The 15,054-nt window shown below is 41.0% G+C and overlaps 1 protein-coding gene across 2 annotated transcripts in view; it reads left to right on the forward strand.

Annotated features, from left to right (window-relative positions):
- The window catches only part of ddr2a (discoidin domain receptor tyrosine kinase 2a), a 158,841-nt gene that overhangs the window by 32,688 nt on the left and 111,099 nt on the right, over nucleotides 1-15,054 (forward strand). The gene's annotated exons all lie outside the window — the stretch shown is intronic.

Here is a 15,054-nt window from a genome sequence, read left to right on the forward strand (position 1 = left end):
ATAGATAACATGAAGTTAGCTTGGGAAAATAAAATCCTGAAGTCTAAAGTTAATATTCAACATGTAGAACTAATTCATGTGCAAGAGAAGCTCATAGGTCATGAAAATATTGAATAGATTTTCTCAGCCAAAGCTTAATTCAGATTATTGAGCTCATAGACACATGGAGTGAGCTTGAAGAGCTCAGAACTCAATCATAATTGGCATTGTCTATCTATCTTAGTGAGACAACTGAACTAAATGTCCAGGTGTTAGCAATCAAGTCTTGGAGACTGAAAATAAGAAGCTTGTAAAAGCTTTGCAAAAATTTTACACTTAAACAACAAGTATTCTCACCCAAGAGACACAACGGAAAGGTATTTTGAGGAATAAGAAAGTCTCTTTGTTCCAGAAATATTCAGAACTCCAGGATCAAGGTGAATGAGTACCTGAGGAAAATTCTCTGCGACTGTTAAAGACCCTAGTCTTTCAAGAAGAAACACAGGACATTGAGAGATCAAGAGTCTTTTAATTCCTTCTTAATGACAGAGATTGCTGCAGAAAGCAGCTTGTCTTTCAAGTAGCACTGCATATCGAAGTATCACACGAGTTTTCTGTTGGTCCTAGTTTGGCAGATTATTCTGTTGTCTGGTATGTCACAGACCTAGTGTCTGAGATGTACTTGCTTAAAATTCAACAGCCTCACCGTGTTCGGTGATAATCATTTAACATTGAAGTGATACCACAAAAAGGAATTGAGGATCAGAAGACAAGTCACTTAGAAAGGAAAAGCTTATTCAACTTGGAGCACTTCAGCTGCAAATCTGATTTTTTTCAATCAGTCTGCACTTGCTGCCATATTCAAGTGGAAGCATATCTGTGCATACAGTTTGAGGTACTCTTTTTACAGTAAGGGAGGAACGTGATAATGTAGTCACAGCTCATGGGAGAGATGCTTTGAACTGAATGCAGTAGAGTCATAGAGTCATAGAGATATACAGCACGGAAACAGACCCATCGGTCCAACCCGTCCATGCCGACCAGATATCCCAATCTAGTCCCACCTGCCAGCACTTGGCCCATATCCCTCCAAACCCTTCCTATTCATATACTCATCCAAATGCCTCTTAAATGTTGCAGTTGTACCACCCTCCACCACATCCTCTGGCAGCTCATCCATACACATACCACCCTCTGCATGAAAAAGTTGCCCCTGAGGTCTCTTTTATATCTTTCCCCTCTCACCCTAAACCTATGCCCTCTAATTCTGGACTCCCCGATCCCAGGGAAAAGACTTTGTCTATTTATCTTATCCATGCCCCTCATAATTTTGTAAACCTCTATAAGGTCACCTCTCAGCCTCCGACGCTCCAAGGAAAACAGCCCCAGCCTGTTCAGCCTCTCCATGTAGCTCAGATCCTCCAACCCTGGCAACATCCTTGTAAATCTTTTCTGAACCCTTTCAAGTTTCACAATATCTTTCCGATAGGAAGGAGACCAGAATTGCACGCAATATTCCAACAGTGGCCTGACCAATGTCCTGTACAACCGCAACATGACCTCCCAACTCCTATACTCAATACTCTGACCAATAAAGAAAAGCATACCAAACGCCTTCTTCACTATCCTATCTACCTGTGACTCCACCTTCAAGAAGCTATGAACCTGCACTCCAAGGTCTCTTTGTTCAGCAACACTCCCTAGGACCTTACCATTAAGTGTACAAGTCCTGCTAAGATTTGCTTTCCCAAAATGCAGCACCTCACATTTATCTGAATTAAACTCCATCTGCCACTTCTCAGCCTATTGGCCAATCTGGTCAAGATCCTGTTGTAATCTGAGGCAACTCTCTTCGCTGTCCACTACACTTCCAATTTTGGTTTCATCTGCAAACTTACTAACTGTACCTCTTATGCTCGCATCCAAATCATTTATGTAAATGACAAAAGGTAGAGGGCCCAGCACCGACCCTTGTGGCACTCCACTGGTCACAGGCCTCCAGTCTGAAAAACAACCCTCCACCTCCATTAGGGAAACACCATCACAAATGCTGTTACCTAACAACTATAGTTACAGGGCAACAGTGATATAATTTACAATGATGCAAGGTAGATCTATTCTGATAAAAGAGAAATTTTACACCCTTCATCAACCCCTCCATGCCCAACTCCCATACCTGCCATCCTCACCCTTCCCTGTACAAGTGGAAGGAGGTTTGGGGAATTCTAAGCTCCAAATATTCAAAGATTCAATTTCCAACATATCCACTTTTAATACAGGAGTTTGGGTGGGACCACCCAACAGTCACAGATAATTTTCCTCAGCTAATCATTCACCTTGATCCTGGAGTTCTGAATATTTTTGGAACAAAGGGGCTTTCTTGTTCCTCAAAATACCTTTCCATTATGTGACTTGGGTGAGAATACTTGAAACTTTATTGCTGGAACAGCACAGCAGGTCAGGCAGCATCCAGGGAACAGGAGATTCGACGTTTCGGGCACAGGCCCTTCTTCAGGAATGAGCAGAGAGTGTTCAGCAGGAGAAGATAAAAGGTAGGGAGGAGGGACTTGGAGGAGGGGCGTTGGAAATGTGATAGGTGGAAAGAGGTCAAGGTGAGGGTGATAGGTCGGAGTAGGATGGAGGCGGAGAGGTCAAGAAGAAGACTGCAGGTCAGGAAGGCGGTGCCGGGCTGGAGGGATTCGGCTGAGACAAGGTGGGGGGAGGGGGGATGAAGAAACTGGTGAAGTCCAAGTTCATCCCCTGTGGTTGGAGGGTTCCCAGTCGGAAGATAAGACGTTCCTCCTCCGACCGTCGCGTTGTTGTGGTTTGGCGGTGGATGAGTCCAATGACCTGCATATCTTCGGTGGAGTGGGAGGGGGGAGTTGAAATGCTGTGCTACAGGGTGGTTGGGTTGGTTCGTCCGGGTGGCCCAGAGGTGCTCTCTGAATCGCTCCGCAAGTAGGCGGCCTGTCTCCCCAATATAGAGGAGGCCACACCGGCTGCAGCGGATGCAGTAGATGATGTGGGTGGAGGTGCAGGTGAATCTGTGGCGGATATGGAAATTTCCTTTGGGGCCTTGGAGAGAAGTGAGGGGGGAGGTGTGGGCGCAAGTGTTGAACCTCCTGCGGTTGCAAGGGAAGGTGCCGGGAGTGGAGGTTGGGTCGGTGGGGGGTGTGGATCTGACAAGGGAGTCGCGGAGGGAGTGGTCTCTACGGAAAGCTGATAGGGGAGGGGAGGGAAATATATCCTTGGTGCTGGGGTCTGTTTGGAGGTAGCGGAAGTGACGGCGGATGATGCGCTGGATGCTGCCTGACCTGCTGTGCTGTTCCAGCAATAAAGTTTCAACTTTGATCTCCAGCATCTGCAGACCTCACTTTCTCCCCTGAGAATACTTGTTGTTTAAGTGTAAAACTTTTGAAATTCTTTTACAAGCTTCTTATTTTCAGGCAGCAGACTTGCTCCTTGAGAATCAGGTTAAATGTTAATAGGACCATACGTCTTAAATTCTATCTGGGGATAACCTCTAATCTCAGTCCTGACACCTGACCTCTCCATTGATCTATAGTCCCTCCTCGTTCCTTCATCTGCTCTGCGCTGCCAAACTCTAGCCTGCCTGCATCCAGCTCAATCCAGTTACTAGACCATTAGCAAATGGAAGAAGGTGCCCAATATATGGGCAAAGAGGTGGAAATCCACTGCAAGCTCTACCTCCTAAAGAGATTTCACAAAGTCGTGGAATTGTTATGGTGCTGAAGAAAGCTCTTCAGCTCATTGTGAGTGCATCGTTTCTATTAGTTAGTGCCATTCTCCTGCCTTTCCCCCATTTCCCTGAATACCTCAGTTCATCCACTACTTCATGAGAATCACTGGGGATGGTCTGTCAGCTATGGCATAATCAATTACAATAGGAAATAAAGGAAAAGCACCATATTCACACAATTAACTAAAGCAATTGCTATCTTTTTCATGAAAAGGTTTTCACTTCCAGTTTTGGATATGAAATCTGACCCTCATATCTTTAGAAAATAAAAATTCCAATTGTCACACTGAGGATGTTTCAAATTGTCAACAGAAAGGATTTCTGGGAAAGGCAGCACGTGAATGAATTCTCTTGCAGCTGGACAATCGTGCTGTCATTGAAGACTGTTCCCTTTTTGTCTTTGAAATGAATATCATGTCTGCATCCTGTTTAGAATTGTCAACTAACTTAGCACAATTCTGAACTTTTCACGAAAAATATATTGGAAAAATAATCTCTATTCTAGTCTCCTTCAAGTGAAGTTCCTCTGAAGATTAGGTTTAGCTTCATGCTGCACAGGTTTATGTCAGCTGCTCACAACAACTATTAGCTTTGTTTACTATCTGTGTGTTTAGAAACCCTTGGTTAATAAAAGTGATTTGCTATTAGATATATCCACAAATGCTTAGGGTCAGAGTGCAATCCTTGCCAGATAGTTTAGAGTTTATTTTCTGTTGTACATCCTACATCTGAATTTTTTTTTAGACTTTTTCACCAAAAAAATTGAATGTTTAAAACAAATGCACACAGATTTACTGCAATACACTTTTGCAACATTTTTCACTCCATAGGTCCATGGAGTCATCGATATTAACTCCAGTTCCCATGAAATTGCATTGCTTTAAATCAAACATAGGCAAGGAAACCCTTCTGCTGATTGCCACCACCATTACCCTCCATCAGCAGATGTATTGGTCCTCCCCCACGTTAAACACCACCTTGAAGCATTGAAGATGGCCAAGGGCACAGAGTGCATTCTGGATGAGGGGTTGCCAACTGAAGAGGATTATCCAGGAAGTCTTCAGCAACTGTAGAGGAAAACCATCAGACGTTGAAATAAATGGATGTATTTGAAATATCTTTTTCAAACTTTTGCTTGTTACAAATATATTGAAGAGGGGGATTAAGGCTTCAAAAAGACTAGAGATGAGATGCCATGTGATGAAACCACCAGAGTTGGCGTCTCTGGGTGGAGATGGTGTCAATGCCCATCATCGAGGGACTCAGTAGCACCACTACCAACATATCTAACTGAGCCCTGGACTTGGCCTACAGCACGTGATGAGAGAACTGACAAGACGGAAGAGCCCACTAGTAGGGGTGACAGCAACACAGTCATTCTGAACGTGTGGTTTCATCTTCACACTAGGGCAATACTCCATTGCCCTAATGTTTCAATAATTACTTGTCTGAATGAGATCATTTATGATTCAATCTAGCAACTTAAAACTGGGCATCTATGAAGTACTCTGGGCTACCGCAGCAGCAGGACACAGTTTAGTGAACACATAGCTTGCCTGTTAGAATTTTCTCTTGGAGGTTGGTGTGGTGGTTGGGTTCATGGACACAGTTACTTTTTTAAAGGTAATCGACCATTCATACGGAATTTTCAGATAGTGTATTAGGTTTATTAAGAAGCAACAGTTAAGATACAAAATATGGGCTAATTAGGCAGAAAGGGAGATAGCCATAATAGATTGAAATAGTGAAGGCAGCGTCCTTTCCTCCAGCTAAGGACTATTTGGGTTTGTTCCTCCTCTCCTGACCTATTTTACATCTGAAGGAAGCAACTCTCTGGCAAGGATTGCACTCTGACCCTAAGCATCTGTGGATATATCTTATAGTAAATCACGTGTCTGAATCCTTTTATTAGCCAAGGGTACAAGACAACCACTCTTAACATCAGAATAATGATAGCTCCCTTTGCCCTAAGTTAATTTTTCATTTTTCTTAAGAACAAAATTTTCATTTTCCTAAACATTGCAGTGTTAATAGGGTTCATATGATACTAGTGATCTGGTGATCCTGGTAATCCTTTTGACCATTATAATACCTTCCTTCTGTACCTCTTTGTTAGCTGTGGTCATGTTGGTAAAGGGAAGTAATTGCTACAACAGTCATTTATGAAACGTAGTGCTGCACAGGTAACACTAGCCAAAACTCACTTTAAAGGGACTCCAAATTGCAACATGATTTCTCCCTCACTCTACCATTACCATCAAGAAAATACAGCCCAATGAGGAATATAGGCCAGCATGTCAAGAGCAGCACATGTGCAAATGAGATACCAAACTGTTGAAGGTACAACATACAAATTAAACAGGCACAAGCAGCATATTAGATGAAGCCAAGGGATCCCACAACAAGTGGATCAAATCAAATCTCCTTTGTCTTGGCAAATCCAATGGAAATGTTATCAATTAAGCAACAGGAATCTCCATAAACATTCTCATTCTCAACGATGACAGAGCATACAAGTGAGTGTGAATTTAAAGGCTGAAGCACTTGCAATTATCTTCATTGATGATCCGTCTTGGAATCCTTCTGAGGTCCCCACTGCTAAATTTACAATCTTCACCCAACCCAAGTTCACTCCACATGAACACAAGAAAGGCAACATGATCTTGGTTTATCATAACTGTCGTGCCAAAGACACATGCTCTCAAACTAGCTTTACACTTAGAAAAAAATTAAATATGAAAATTAGCATATAAAATACTCATTTAATATGTGATACTGCCTTATTGTTCACTGCAGTCTTGTTGTCTTCATCTGTCTTTTGCTCTATAGCAAACATCTGCAGCCTTTTCATATAACATAACCACAACTGTAGTCTGGTTAGATGTTGAGTTACTGTCAGAGAATGATGGATTTTTCTTTTACTATAGAATGCTCTTTATCCAAATAAAAACTTATCTTTTATTGCATCTTAGTCACTGTTCATTATCATGCAGTAACCTGTCAAGATATAGTTGCATTCCAAGTACAATTCTGTGCATTCAAAATTCTACCCTTTAAGCCTCATTATACTGGATAACTATCCTGAGTTATATTGACACAAGGCATACTGCAGGAGGTAGATTTTCTGTGAATGTTTTGGGGCATATTCAAGTTTATGAAAGGGCTTATAAATATTCTCTCTTCTTTTCTTCACGAGACCACAATTTGTCTTGAAATTCACGTGCATTGCTCCTCTGCTTCCCCAGTTTTTAAAAATTGGCAAAATTCCTTCAAGCTCCAGGAACCATTGAAGAGGATGTTTGGCACGGTTGCCTTCATTGGTCAGTGCACTGAGTATAAGAGTTGGACCTTAAAATGTGTTGCTGGAAAAGTGTAGCAGGTCAGGCAGCATCCAAGGAGCAGGAGAATTGACATTTCGGGCATGAGCCCTTCTTCAGGAAGAGTTGGACCATCATGTTGGGCTGTACAGCACATTGATGAGGCTACCTTTAGAACACTGTATTCAATTTTGGTTTCCCTCCTATAGGAAAGATATTATTAAACTTGAAAAGGTTCAGAAAAGCTTTACAAAGATGTTGCTGGGATTGTAGGTTTGAGCTATAGCGAGAGGCTGAATATGCTGGGACTATTTTCTAACGAGCACTGGAGGCTGAGGGATGACCTTAGAGATTTATAAATTCATGAGGGGCATGGATAAGACGAATAGCAAAGGTCTTTTTTCATGGTAGAGGAGTCCAAGACTAGAGGCCCTAGGTTTAAGGTGAGATGAGAGAGATTTAAAAGGGACCTGAGGGGCAACTTATTCATGTAGGGGGTGGTGCATGTATAAGCAAGCTGCCAGAGGAAATGGTGGGGGCAGATACAATTACATTTAAAAAGAATCTGAAAGGGGATCCATAGGAAGGATTTAGATGGATATAGGCCAAATGCTGGCAAATGGGACTAGATCAATTTAGGATATCTGGTCAGCATGGACAAGTTGGACCAAAGGGTCTGTTTCCAAGCAGTATAACTCCATGACTCTATGACAAAGGTCTTCGTGTTGACAGAGCAATGTCAAGTCTTGGCAAGGTGCATGTGTATGTAGCGAGAGTGATCCGAAATAATTTCTGGTATATTGTGGAGGTTTCCAGATAGCTTTTCAGTGAGTAATGTTCATTAGATAACTAAATATTGTGAAGGATATTTGAGTCTAGATCATTTTTTTGTTGAAGAATACTGAAACTGGAAAACACTTTGCACCACACAAATTGTGAACTCTCTTCACAGACTTGTTTTTGGACTGAGGCTGACTTTCAAATCCTGGAGGAGGAAGAGGTTTAAAGACTTTTAGAATCTGGGATAGAATATGGAAATACAAAACTGTGAGAGCTGCACAACATTAAACCTTACAATATACTACCCCTGTTAAAAACTGCTATTCCAATTTTTGTTTCTGACAATGCCCATATTTTTAGCTGGGGAGTTGCATGGGAGAAGGGTTCAGATTGAAATGGACTGTGTGTATTTGTTTAAAAAAATTATGATGAACCTTACAGGGAGCCCCTGCTGGCCAACTGCCTTCATCCGAAATTGCCAGTTTGGTTCCTGCTTTCCAATCACACAAGTTAAACTTTGGCAAGATGTGACCTCTGGATCTTGTCAGACTTTTCCATTTTCCTTTCCTTGGCGATGATCTCCTATGATATTTTCAAGAATTCATGTAGGCCAACCAAAAATAAAGAGTGTCACAAGGTGGCCATTTTCAGAACATTGTACAAACTTTACAAAGTATTTTCACTGTCAGATAAGTATTAGTTCCATGTAAGCATATGAAGGTTGCAATGCGATGCATTTTTATTTTATTAAAAATAAAAACAACTTTGCAATTGCATTGCAGTTTAAAAACAGACATATGTTTAAATTGTTAATGCAAGTTAATCTACAGTCAAGAGATTAAAAATTTGTGGATTTACCAAATGATATTTTTTCAGTAGAGGAATAATTTTGTGGGGCCTTCTGAAAACAGAAAACTGAAAACTTATCTGACAGTGAAAATACTTTGTAAAGTTTGTACAATGTTATAACTTGATGTATTCTCCAAGCATTGCTGGGCACTGGCAACACTATAAGGCTTTCTATCATTAAACAGATACGGCATCTAATTCATGTTTCCCATCCAGAAATTGTCTCCCACTTACCAGTTCCACTTCACAGCCCTGAGTGATTGGCAGCACCCCAGTCAATCAATATCAATAACAGATAAGGTCACATTCCTCCCACAATCAAAACTAACAATATCATTGTTCAAAAATAAATTTTTAGAGTGGGTGTAGAATTCATATTGGTCAACACCAACATTTGGAAGTAGGTTACTATTGGTGAACAAATCACTTCAAAGTGACAACCTACAATGTGTTTTTGATTCAATCTAACATAGAGCTAGCGAAGAGGAAGAGTGTCCATCAGCACCTACACAAAGAAACAAATCAGTTGGGCTTTTATTCAGAATGCATCAAAACATTTTATCCTCATGTTTTCACTTCATGATGTGATTATAATAGAAAATTGTGATGAATTTGACGTTGACTCTCTGGAAGAGTTTCCCTTAACTTGGCCAAACTCTAATCCATCACAAAGCAGCACAGGAAACGTCCATGAATGTTTATCATCCAAAATGTTGTGATGTTTGCAGTCAGCCTGGTGAACGAATTGGATCACTGAAATTTTCTTCAGAACACAATCCACTTCCTTACAGCATATCATGTTGGGGGCAAATTTCCCCCAACCAGTAGCAGGTGCATTGAATGAAAAGATAGATTTTATATAGGCCTCACTGGAATGAATATAGATAGGTAGTGAAAATGCCACTTGAGGTGTGAGTATGGCAGAGCTACACCCTCAGAGCTACCCCGGGCAAACAACAACTTGCCAGTTAGCAATTAAGGCCTATGGGCAGCTATTTTTGGAGGTTGATGGGGATGTTCCAAGTGGCAGTTTGGGGTGGAGGGGAGGGTTCAAAGAAGGGCAGTACTTCAGTCAGATTTAGAGGCTCCCCCTTTCTAATGAAGGCCTTATGTCCAAAACGTCGACTCTCCTGCTCCTCGGATGCTGCCTGACCTGCAATGCTTTTCCAGCATCACACTTTTTGACTCTTTACTTTACTCCAGCATCTACATTCCTCACTTTCTCCTCCACCACCACTGCCTGCCAAGATTCTGCAACAGTAGCAGGTTATGTCCTTTAAGGCTAATGGTGGGGTTCAAAAGCTCACATGGAAAATCTTGCCCCAGCAGACTGATCTGTGGTTATGAAGTCAGGAATCTCCACAAAGGTCAAGAAAATAGCAATGAAAGATTCCTCATCAAGAGTATCAGTTTAATGTTGATATGTAAATGGAAAATTCACCCCCAGTCAGTGCTATGCTACAAGGTAGCGGGTTGTGTTCTGAAGAAAATTTCAGTCACTTCCATGTCTGTCGCTGTAAGAATAAGGTCCTCCAGTGTAGTTTGTATATGCAGCTGTGTTGCAAACTAAGCAGGGATAAATACCTTATGATTACTTTCACTATAGTCAATGTTTGCTGTAATAAAGTTGATTATTATTAAAATCTACCCAAAAACATTTCACAATTGGTAAGATAGGTGGTTGAATTAAAGCAGGATTTGGCAATAAGATCAAGTCTACTGCTTGTTTGGGAGTTAAATTCCAAGACATAGTTTGAACTGCATAGACTGTTACCTTGTTAAAATTGCAAAGAATGTACATGCAATCAAAGTTCCTTATATTCCTGCTGCTGGCTGACTTCACAATCCACTCTGGAGTAGTGCCACAATAATAAAATGGACTTCATCACAACACTTGCCTCTCCCCACCCATATGTAAGAAATACACAACTGAATCCCACAGACATCCAGACGCAATTGTTTTGTCTTCCAGGATACATCTAGGCCCACTACTACTTTCGAAAAGGGAAATATATGTGGAAAAGATGGTGAAACAACAGATTCTTCATAAGGAGTTCAGGAAGATAGTCTTCTCTTGCTCTAGTCTCTATCTCCCCCAACCCCACCATATTTTTATTATTTAAATATTTATTAAAAACTGTGAACAGCTGAATAGAATACAATTGTTTTACACTTGCTACTGCAATGTTTGCACACCTTGGACTCAGCTGCTGGTCAGAGTAATGAAACCAACATTTTGGCAAAACACCATGAAAGGAATTGCTCCTTTTTTCCCAAGTGAACTTTAACAATAGGTGCCATGTTGTCTCAGATAATGCATTGAAGGTGTGAAGTGCCCTGTGCGAGGCTGTCTGTGCCCCAATGTTCAGACTGATTCTATTCCTAAAAAGGAATTTACAGCATGTTACATGGATTCATGCAGTTTTTGAGCACAATAAAATATAATTCTGCAAGTAAGATTCACCCCACAAACTTATATGTATATTTGCAGAATATGTGGGTGTGTGTCTGGGGTTGGGGTATGACTGTGCATGTGTGTGAGTGTAATGGGGTATAAATCTGTGAGAGGATGTGAGTGTGGGTGTGTATGTGTGAGTGTATGACAGAGAGCTTGTGTATGAGAGAGGGTCTGTGTGAGTGTATGGGTCTGTAGGAGTGTGTGTGTGTGTGTGTATAGTGCAGTGGGGTGCAACTATGCATACTGAACTTGGCTATGTCAGATCCATGTAAGATTCTGTAAATCCCTTTTTTAGGAATAGAATCAGTCTGAACGTTGGGCACAGACAGCCTCGCACAGGGCACTTCACACTTTCGATGCATTATCTGAGTCAACATGGCACCTATTGTTAAAGTTCACTTGACCATGCAACATTTTAAAAAAGTTCAGGAATTTACATAGTCATTCTAAAAGATGACAGACTTAACAAACAATCCAGGTCTTTTTCAAGATATAATTTCAGTTGCGTCATCAAATAAACCTGTTAGACTATAACCTGGTGTGGTGTGATTTTTAACTTTCCAATTAGTTTACCTGAAGATGTGTCACAATGTTATCACAGTATCATTCCAATCGTATAGCACAGAGGACACCATTTGGCTCATTGTGCTCTTCCTCTGTAACCCTGCAGTTTTTTTATTCCCTTCAAGCATATCAGATTTCCTCTTGAAAGTTCTGGTCGAATCTACTTTCACCACCCTTTCAGGCAGTGCATCCAAATCATAGCTGTTGTATTGTTGCACAGATCTCTGAAAGCTACTATAACTTTAAGAAAGTCAAATAACATCATGTCATGTGACACACAGATAAATGTGTATACAGAGTATGTGCAACTAGTGAGCCTGTGTCAGTTAGGCAAGTGATTAGTGAGTCAACTATGTATCTCCATAATTAGTAATAGGGAAGCATATAACCCACATTGATGTGTAATTCTGAGATGTCACATTAGTGTACATAGATCGTTGTTAACGAAGTTGCAAATATTTGTCTCAGCAAAACTCTATCTAGACCGTAACTGTTCCATAGGCTAACACATAGGAAGGCACATTTCATCATGGTGGCAGCAAGTGAACACTACAAATTGATAACAGTACATTTATACTAGAATCTAGTCTCAGTAAATTCGCTTTTAAAAGTTAAAAAGGTGATGAGAGCAGTCACAGCCATGTCTTTTTATTCTTAACTGTCACCCATCATCTGTCTGAGTTCTGTGCTGAGGTTCCCTCTAACAACCAAGACTGAACAACCTGTATCAAATCACAGAGTAACAGTTGTGAGTATATACTTTCTCTCCCAAGAGAAAAGCAAGGCAGGCCATTGTGTCTGTTTTTTGAAAGAAAAACAGCATTTTGCAAGTGGCCCAGTACAGTTGATTTCATAAAGCAATCCTCATTGAAGTATATCCCAAATCGCTAGAAAAACATTGTATATATTGTTAAGGCCTTAATTGTGCACAGTCATCAGTTGATTCTGCTATTTTCTTCCTCAGTGTTCGAGAAGGTGTGGAGGTGTCAGTATAGTACTGGGGTGGACAAAGTAAAAATTCACAACACCAGGTTATGGTCAAACAGGTTTGTTTGGAAGTACTAGCTTTCAGAGCACTGCTTCTTCATCAGGCAGCTGTGGAGCAGGATGATAAGACACAGAATTTCTAGCAAAAGATTACAGTGTTATGCAACTGAAACAATATATTGAACAAATCTAGATTGCTGTTACTTTCTTCACCTTTTAGAATGGGTTGCAGGTTTCGGTTCATTAATATGTAAATCCCAGAACTTCTTTCAAGTCATATTCTCAAGATAACTTAAGGTTTCATGTAAAAAAGTGACTTCTCAGCTCAGACAATGCATTAAAGGTGCGAGGTTAGAGTTTGTCTGTATCCCAAACTTGAGTCAGACTGGTTCTATTTCCAAAGTTTATAAAATGTTCCATGGATTGACTGCCTGCAGATAGTATGCTTGATATCATTTCAACAGGTGCTCCACATACAGACGTTGCATAGCTATTTACTTTAAAAGCAAATACAAAAAGCAAAAAAAGCACCAATTTTCAGTTCCTTCAATTTTTAAGTCCCATATTGCCAAAGTATCTCCTTTTTGAAATTAGCTTCACAAAGATAAATAAACATAGAAAGATCACAAGCATTGTTTGGCGAGGTTGAAAAATGTATCCAGCAAATGTGTTCTTCAATATTATGATCCCTCCAGTGTTATCACATTAGAAGTAGATGTGAAATAACTGCACAGAGGCCAGTAAGGGTGGCACCATGGCTCAGTGGTTAGCACTGTAGCCTTACAGCACCAGGGACCCAGGTTCAATTCCAGTCTCGGGTGACTGTCTGTGTGGAGTTTGCACTTTCCCCCAGTGGGTTTCCTCTCAGTGCTCAGGCTTCCTCCCACTATCCAAAGATACGCACATTAGGTAAACTGGACAGGCTAAATTGCCCATAGTGTTCAGGGATGTGTAGGTTGGGGGTAAACATAGGAATGGGTTTAGGTGGGATACTCTTCAGAGGGTCAGTGTGGACTTGTAGGGCCAAAGGGCCCATTTACACGCTGTAGGGATTCTATGATCCTGACACCAAAACACCTTTACTTACATTTGCAAAGTACATTGATTCTGACTAGCCAGTTCAAAGGTGGTCCTGAGACTGAGGAGACCTGCTGAATCTCCCGTTTATATCAGTTAGCCATGGCTCCTTGATTAGCCAGGTTAGCAAGATCTCATAATTAATGAGATCCACCTGGTCCTGGTTCCAATCATTCCATGATGAATCCCAAATAGGCCTCAGATCCTGTCTATTGTGGGATGAGAAGCCAGTTGTGTTTGTTTCCAAAGTCATGATGATAACTGAAACAAAACTATTCAACATAGAAAGGGAAACATTCTCACTCTTGTTTGCATAAGATAAACGTTCCAAACTTTAGTATTTGGCAGACAATTCATTGTTCATTCCAACCAGGAAGTTAGCACATTAATATATTGAGTCACAGAATCATACAGGATGGAAACAGACCCTTCAGTCCAACTTGTCCATACCAACCAGGAATCTTAAACTGAATAAGTCCCATTGGCCTATATTAGTCTAAACCTTTCCTATTCATGCATCTGTCCAAATGCCTTTTAAATGTAATTGTACCCACCTCTACCAGTTCCACTGGCAGCTCATTCCATACATGTACCACCCTCTGTGTGAAAACATTGCTCCTCAGATCTCTTCTGAGCTGTGGGTAAAGCCTACAACTAATATTTTCCATGTCCAAGAACATGATTGAATTCTGGTGACTCACCTTCTCCCCAAATTTGCTTTGGTGAGGCAAATCAAAGATATCATTAGTGCAACAATTGCTCATACATTGACTGCTGGTATGCTTGGTGTTCCTCAACAAACTGCATTTGCTAACAGTCTGCAGCACATGCATGCATCTTTCTAATCTCACTCCCTTCAATGTAATGGTTTTGCAGAATGCACTGTCCATATGGTAAAGTTCAAGAGGTTAAATGCCAAGATTTTCAGAAAGCCATGTCAAACCAACGTCCTCAATGGAAAGATTCGTCCTCAATGGAAAGATTCATCCCTCACGTTTATGAGATCCATAATGTTCTTCCATCATATATTTTACCACTGAAGCAAAACAAATGTGATTCATTGTTGGAAAGAAGGGTATTTAGCCAGGGTGGCATAGTGGCTCAGTGGTTAGCACTGCTGTCTCACAGCGCCAGAGACCTGGGTTCAATCCCTGCCTCGGGTAACTGTCTGTATGGAGTTTGCATATTCTCCCTACGTCTGCGTGGGTTTCCTTCGGGTGCTCCGGTTTCCTCCCACAGTCCAAAGATGTGCAGGTTAGGTCAATTGGTCATGCTAAACTGCC

The sequence above is a fragment of the Chiloscyllium plagiosum genome, unplaced genomic scaffold (genome assembly GCF_037043375.1).
Source record: "Chiloscyllium plagiosum isolate Xiang-an unplaced genomic scaffold, Cpla_swu_hap1 HiC_scaffold_9, whole genome shotgun sequence".
In the NCBI taxonomy this organism is placed as follows: domain Eukaryota; kingdom Metazoa; phylum Chordata; class Chondrichthyes; order Orectolobiformes; family Hemiscylliidae; genus Chiloscyllium; species Chiloscyllium plagiosum.